The sequence below is a fragment of the Gekko japonicus genome, unplaced genomic scaffold (genome assembly GCF_001447785.1).
Source record: "Gekko japonicus isolate JY-2015 unplaced genomic scaffold, Gekko_japonicus_V1.1 scaffold358, whole genome shotgun sequence".
Lineage (NCBI taxonomy): Eukaryota > Metazoa > Chordata > Lepidosauria > Squamata > Gekkonidae > Gekko > Gekko japonicus.
The window spans coordinates 1,115,798-1,122,439 of record NW_015161962.1 but is presented as its reverse complement, the minus strand read 5'-3'; positions in this window follow the sequence as shown (position 1 = coordinate 1,122,439).

Genomic DNA, 6,642 nt, shown 5'->3' with positions numbered 1-6,642 from the left:
TGGAACGTCACGTGGCAGGTCATCTCCGACGGCTTCGGCGTGTAGTGGTTCTGGACTGCGTTGACTAACTCCTCGAAGGTGCAGTCATCAAACGTTTTGGGGGAGATCAGATGCTGGGCTAGTTCCACTATGGCGGGGGCCGCTGCTTGTCCCGAGTAGAAGCCCTTTCTTTCTTGCCTCGTCCGTCACCTGGCAGAAGATGAGAACTTGCTTCACGCCGGTGATCCAAGCTCCCCATTGCTGAGGGCGCGCCGTGTCGAATGGCTGTATCAGCCCTGATCCCGGAGCAAGGGCCATTGTGCTGGTCGGTTGCGGCTGGGAAGCGGATTGCTGCAGCCGCGGCTGGGAAGCGGATTGCTCACCCTCGGTGCTCATCAATCGACGGAGCGCGGGCGGCGGTGCGTTGTCTTCCCCTTAGCGTCCGACAGCCCGGCTGGTTGCTCAGCGGGATCCCATCCTCGTCGCCATTGAAGTGTAGTGGGTTAGACGCGTAAAGAAAGCATGGAGGCTGATGTAGTGATCAGCATGGCTTTACTGGTACACAACAAGACTAAAGACTAACGGCCGGCAGGCCAACTATATACACAGTCCAGGGGCTTCCCCTGGTCCCATTGGTGGGTTTGAATCTCCCGCCAAGGTCCCATTGGTTCCCCCCAGTGGAGGGACTAGAATCCTAGTCCCATTGTTGTGCCGGACTGAAGCTCAGGAGTGTGCGCTGACCTCCGGTGGTGGTCAGCGGACACAACATGCACATTAGGATCTTGGGAACCGGAACGTTTGGAGAACATTCTGGGGCCCCCTCATCCTCCCTCCCAGTATGTGCAGCTGAGGGGCAATGCACATAGAGCATCAGTGCACCCTACACAACCCCCTGGCTTTTCAGGTGTCTGGTTTGGTGCAACAAAGCTGAAAATCCACACACGTGTCTGGGGGAGCCTCCTATTCCCCCCCCCCCTTTGAAAGAGGGTCCCCATTTAAAGAGTGTCCCCATTTCTGCCTACCCGCTGCCCCAGAAAGGTACTGGTGTGGGGGGGGGGCACTTCTTCCCCATGCTTCTGAGTCAGGGTGAGATCAGCAAGTCCCCCCGCCCCCAGATACACTTCTCCCACTAAAGAAAAGGGCAAAGACCTGCATGCTGTGCAGGTCTGGAAACAAGTGCGTGTCTGTGTCCGTGTGTGTGCATTTTTTTTGGGGGGGGGGAAGTTAGTAGTTTCACTCGGTGCCAACGCCTGCCGAGGTTCCTTCCTTCTTTTACTTCATGGATTGTCCACCAGAGAGACAGTTTGGTGTCTTGGTTAAGTGCGCGGACTCTAATCTGCGAAAACCGGGTTTCATTCTCCACTCCTCCACTTGCAGCTGCTGGTGTGACCTTGGGCAAGCCATAGTTCTGTCAGAGCTGTTCTTGAAAAAGAGCAGTTTGTGTCAGAGCTCTCTCAGCCCCACCCACATCACAGGGTGTCTGTTGTGGGGAGGGGAAAGGAAAGGAGTTTGTAAGCCGCTCTGAGACACCCTTCGGTAGTGAAGGGCGGGGTAGAAATCCAATAACTTCTTCTCTTCTTCTTTCTCCTCGAGATTCAAGACGGATCACAGAATGAGAAAACAATGTAGCAGAGGGAAGAATAATACATGCAGCAGATAAATGCCGTAATGCTGGGTTATAAATCTAGAGGACAATGAAATGAAGCCGCGTGATACATCCAATAAAAATGCCAATAATGGGGGGGGGAGGGGAGAAACCAATCTGGATTTCACAGGCATTAAAAATACAACCCTATTGATTCCCTTGATAGAAAACAGCCTCTCCCGCACAGTTCTGTTTCATGCATTCTGTGGAATCCAAGCGTGGGAGGCCATTCCACAGGTGGGAGGCCAACAGACAGTGTTCCGGCAAGGGCAGCTGCCGATCTTACCCCCTTTCAGGGTGGCACCTTCAAAAGGTTTGGCTCAAACAGTGAAGCAGACACAGCAGAACATATCAGGAGGGGTGGCCCTGCCTACATGTGGGCCTTGTCCACAAAGGGCTTTGTGGGTGGTGACCAGGACCTTGGACTGAACCCAGAAACTAGATGGTCACCACGAACATGAGGAAGAACTTCCTGACACAGCAGTTCCTCAGGGGAACAGGCTTCCTCGGGAGGTGGTGGTGGCTCTCCTTCTTTGTAGGTTTTCAAACAGAGGCTGGATGGCCATTGGACAGCAATGCGGATTCTGTGAACTTGGGCAGATCACGAGAGGGAGGGCAGGAAAGGTTGCACCAGTGCTTAGTTCCTGTGGCCCTTTCTGACACGCCCAGGCTGATCGCCACTTTGGGGCCAGGGAGAAATTTTCCTCCAGGCCAGTTTGGCCCCCAGTGATCCTGGAGGTTTTATATGCCATCTTCTGGGTGTGAAGCAGGGGTCATTGTGGGTGTGTGGAAGGGGAGGTATTTGTGAATTTCCTGCATTGTGCAGGGGGTTGGACTAGATGACCCTGGAGGTCCCTTCCCACTCTATGATTCTATGAACACAAGAAGCTGCAGCCTCGTACTGAGTCAGACTGTTGGGTATTACAAGTTGAAAACACTCAGTATATCTGGGGTTAAATGTTTGTTTATGTTACTCACAGGAAGTCACGTGTTTCTCATGGAACCAATGTTCTTTAGATGTAGAATGCCCGGGGATTTTCTCCCTGATCTAGGGATTTGATTGGGACTAAAGTGTCAAGGTGTATTAGCATTTTATGGCTTCTCTTCCCGTCTTTGTTTGGTGTTCTGAAGAAGAACAAGAAGAGTAGCCATAATCTCTCTCTTCTAGTCTTGTCTTTGTAGAGTAAGGATGTAGCCGATTATGCTCTGTTGTTATTTTCATCCCAGTTACCCTTCCCCATGCTAGAATTTAGTAAAAAAACCCTTTATATTTTAATCACACATGGACTCTCAGTCTGAATTATTTTATTCAGGCTCTGCTGGGCTATATTATCTCTGCTAAATACCATTTTTTCAATATCTCACTATCACCCAACACAGACCATCTGTCCATCACAGTCAGTTTATCTACCTGGGCTGGGACAGGCTCCCAGGGTGAGGTCTTCCACATCGCCTACTATCTAGTCCTTGTAACTGAAGATGCTGCCTGGGATTGAACCTGGGCCCTCCTGCATGCCCAGGAGGTACCCTGCCACTGTGAGCCACAGCCCCTCCCCATAACCAACAAAGCCCCCGCAGAATAGGTGTGTAAAAGGCACACTCTGCCCAGCTCCCAATGACAACTGTGCTGCGGCATTGTCGACCGGCTGGAGCTTCTGAGTTGTCTTTAAGGGCAGACCCACGTAGAATGCACAGCAGTAGTCTAGCCTCAGGGTAAGCACCAGTGTGGATCCACGGGGACGGAGCCACACTCGGAGAAGGAACGGAACCATCTTTCAGGCTAAATGAGAAGGTGGGAGAATGCATTTTTTGGCAGCTGCATTCACTTGCGTCTCCAGCGATAATGCCGGGCCCAGGACTACCCCATGGCTCTTGACTGAGCCAGCTCTCCAGCCCGCGATACCTCACTTTGGCCGGGATTCATTTTCTGCTGGGTCACCCTTAGCCCATTCCAGGCAGCAACCGGACCCTGGTTTGGGACAGCTCTACGGTGGCGTCAGCCAGTCCAGACCAAGAACTATAGAGCTGGGTGTCATGGCCTTATTGAGGGCACCTAACTGCAAAACCGTGATGGGTCTCTCCCAAGAGCTTTACACGGAGACTGAAAAGCATGGGAGGTAAAACTAAGCCCTAGGGACACCTCCCCCGCCCCCCGGACAGGCCCCACACGGATGGCCACTGGTCCCCAGCCGCACTCCTCTGCGTCTGATCCTTAAGGAGCGATTTAAAGCATTCCAGAGAATCTCCCTCCAGACACCTCTGGGGAAGGACTGGTCAGTGGTATCAAAGGCTGCAGTTAGATCCAATAATATGCCCCCCAGAGAGCACTGAGGTCAGGGTCACAGAACCACCTGGCTCTCCCCGGGTCCGGAATATGACAGATTGGCCTCGACCAGGGACAGGGCCTTTTCAGTGGCGGCTCCATACTGGTGGAATGAGCTCCCGGAAGACATCAGGGCCCTGAGGGACCTTTTACAGTTCTGCAGGGCCTGCAAAACGGAGCTCTTCCACCAGGCCTTCGATGAGAAGCCGCCACTGGCACCAACACATGGACAACACCTGAACTGCTAACAACTGAACAGTTAAGGCCCTCGTGTGGAGAAGAACAAGACTAGCGAATGGCACGGGTAGGGCCACAGTGCACCCTCTACCATCTCACACAGCCTTGGAGACGCTACCGCCATCTCGATGCAACAGCACTTTACGTATCAATGTGATTGCTTGATTGCATTTTAGATGTTTGCTCTGTCGATGTATCCATGTTTTATTGTACGTATTCTGTTATTTTAAACCTGTTGTAAGCCGCCCTGTGCCTGCCCATCCGGGGAGGGCGGAATAAAAACCGAAAGTATAAATAAATAAATAATAGCCACAGAGAAGCACAGACCCTGTCTACATTTGGGCAGGGGGTCATCTGCAAATTCGCCAACGCCATCTCCGTCCTGTCGTAGAATCGTAGAATGTCAGAGTTGGAACTGGGACCTTGCAGGTCATCTAGTCCAACCCCCTGCCCTCTGCAGGAGCAGAGCCGAAAGAGAGCCCTACAGACTTACATACCATATAGGTCGTAACCTGGAGCTGTCCTGCCCCCACTCTCTTGGGTAGCTTGCCCAGGAAGGGCTAATTAGAGACTGGTGGGGCATAATTGGCCACCCCATTCCTCTCCAGTGAGGGTTTCTTGAGGAGTGGACACATAACCCACCCCCCTTGAGCAGCGGAGGGGGAAAGCCCTGAATCCGTGACTGATTGATAATGGACATTAAAGGTAAAGGTTCCCTTGCTCGAAAGCCAGTCGAATCTGACTCTAGCGTTGCAGTGCTCATCTCTGTTTCAAAGCCGAAGAGCCAGCGCTGTCCGAAGACGTTTCCCTGGTCATGTGGCCGGCATGACTAAACACCAAGGCGCACAGAATGCTGTTACCTTCCCACTGAAGCGGTACCTATTTATCTACTTGCCATTCCTTGCTTTCGAACTGCTAGGTTGGCAGGAGCTGGAACTAGAGAGGGGAGCTCACTCCGTCATGTGGCAACTCGGGTCTCGAACTGCTGAACTACCGACCTTCCACAGCCTGCAGTTCAGTGTCTTAACCACTTGAGCCACCGCAGCTCCGATAATGGACATTGGGGGCCTGCTAATCCACTCCTTGCAAGACTTCAGTCCCCAGGACAGACAGCCCTCAAGATCTGGTCAACATCCGTCACCGTAACCAACGTGAAATGGCCCTGGCAATGTACTAGGCTCTGCTACTGCCTCAGGTGCGGTACAAATCTTATCCGAGACAGTTTGTCAGGGAAAACGTGCCAAAGTGTCACGACTAATCAGCCATTCCTGAAAATGGAGGGACTCGGCCCAGGAGTCAAAATCGCCTGAGCACCTGAGCAGGCCGCAAACTAGCTGACACACCCTGGGAGCGGAGGCGTGTGGCTCTTCTTGACTGTTGCTGCTGCCGCCTCCTCGGCCTTTCGGTGGACTCCGTAGCACACTCCGTCAGCGTCACTCTGAGGTTATTTTTGGCCGCTGCTGCCGTAGGGATCTCCCTGCCCAACTCACCCGGCTTGGCAGCAAACCCGCAGCGCTGGATTATAAACGGAAGAGGATACTGGATGCTGGGAGGGGGGGAGGGGGGAAAACCCCCGTCAATCCTACCCAAGCTTCCACTGTCCCTTCCACAGAGTGGCCGTCTGGGGTCCTAAGACCCGCCAGGAACATTCTGGAATCTAGCAGGACCCATGAGCCTCTGCGGGCAGCCCGTTGTGATTGGCCTTCTGGTGTAGCCCGTTTGGTGTCGTGGTGAAGTACGCGGACTCTAATCTGTGAGAACTGGGTTTGATTCCCCCACTCCTCCCCCGCAGCTGCTGGATGACCTTGGGCAAGCCATAGTTCTGATAAGAGCTGTCCTCGAAAGAGAGCAGTTTCTGTCAGAGCTCTCTCAGCCCCACCCGCCTCAAAGGATGTCTGTTGTGGGGAGCAGAAGGGAAAGGAGTTTGTAAGCCGCTCTGAGACACCTTTGGGTAGTGAAGGGCGGGGTATAAATCCAATCTCCTCCTCCTCCTCCTCCTCCTCCTCCACCTCCTCCTCTTCTTCTTCCCAAGGAACTTCAGGGTTGCTACACAGTTTGGTGTAGTGGTTAAGTGCGCAGACTCTAATCTGGGCGAACAGGGTTTGGTTCCCCCACTCCTCCACTTGCACCTGCTGGATGACCTTGGGCAAGCCATAGTTCTGATAAGAGCTGCTCTTGAAAAAGAGCCGTTTCTGTCAAGAGCTTTCTCAGCCCCACCCACCTCACAGGGTGTCTGTTGTGGGGGGGAAGGGAAAGGAGTTTGTAAACCAGCTTGGTGTCGTGGTTAAGTGCGCGGACTCTAATCTGGGAGAACCGGGTTTGATTCCCCCACTCCTCCACTTGCACCTGGCTGGATGACCTTGGGCAAGCCCTAGTTCCGATAAGAGCTGTTCTTGAAAAAGAGCCGTTTCTGTCAAGAGCTCTCTCTCAGCCCCGCCCCCCCCCCCCCCTCCCCCTC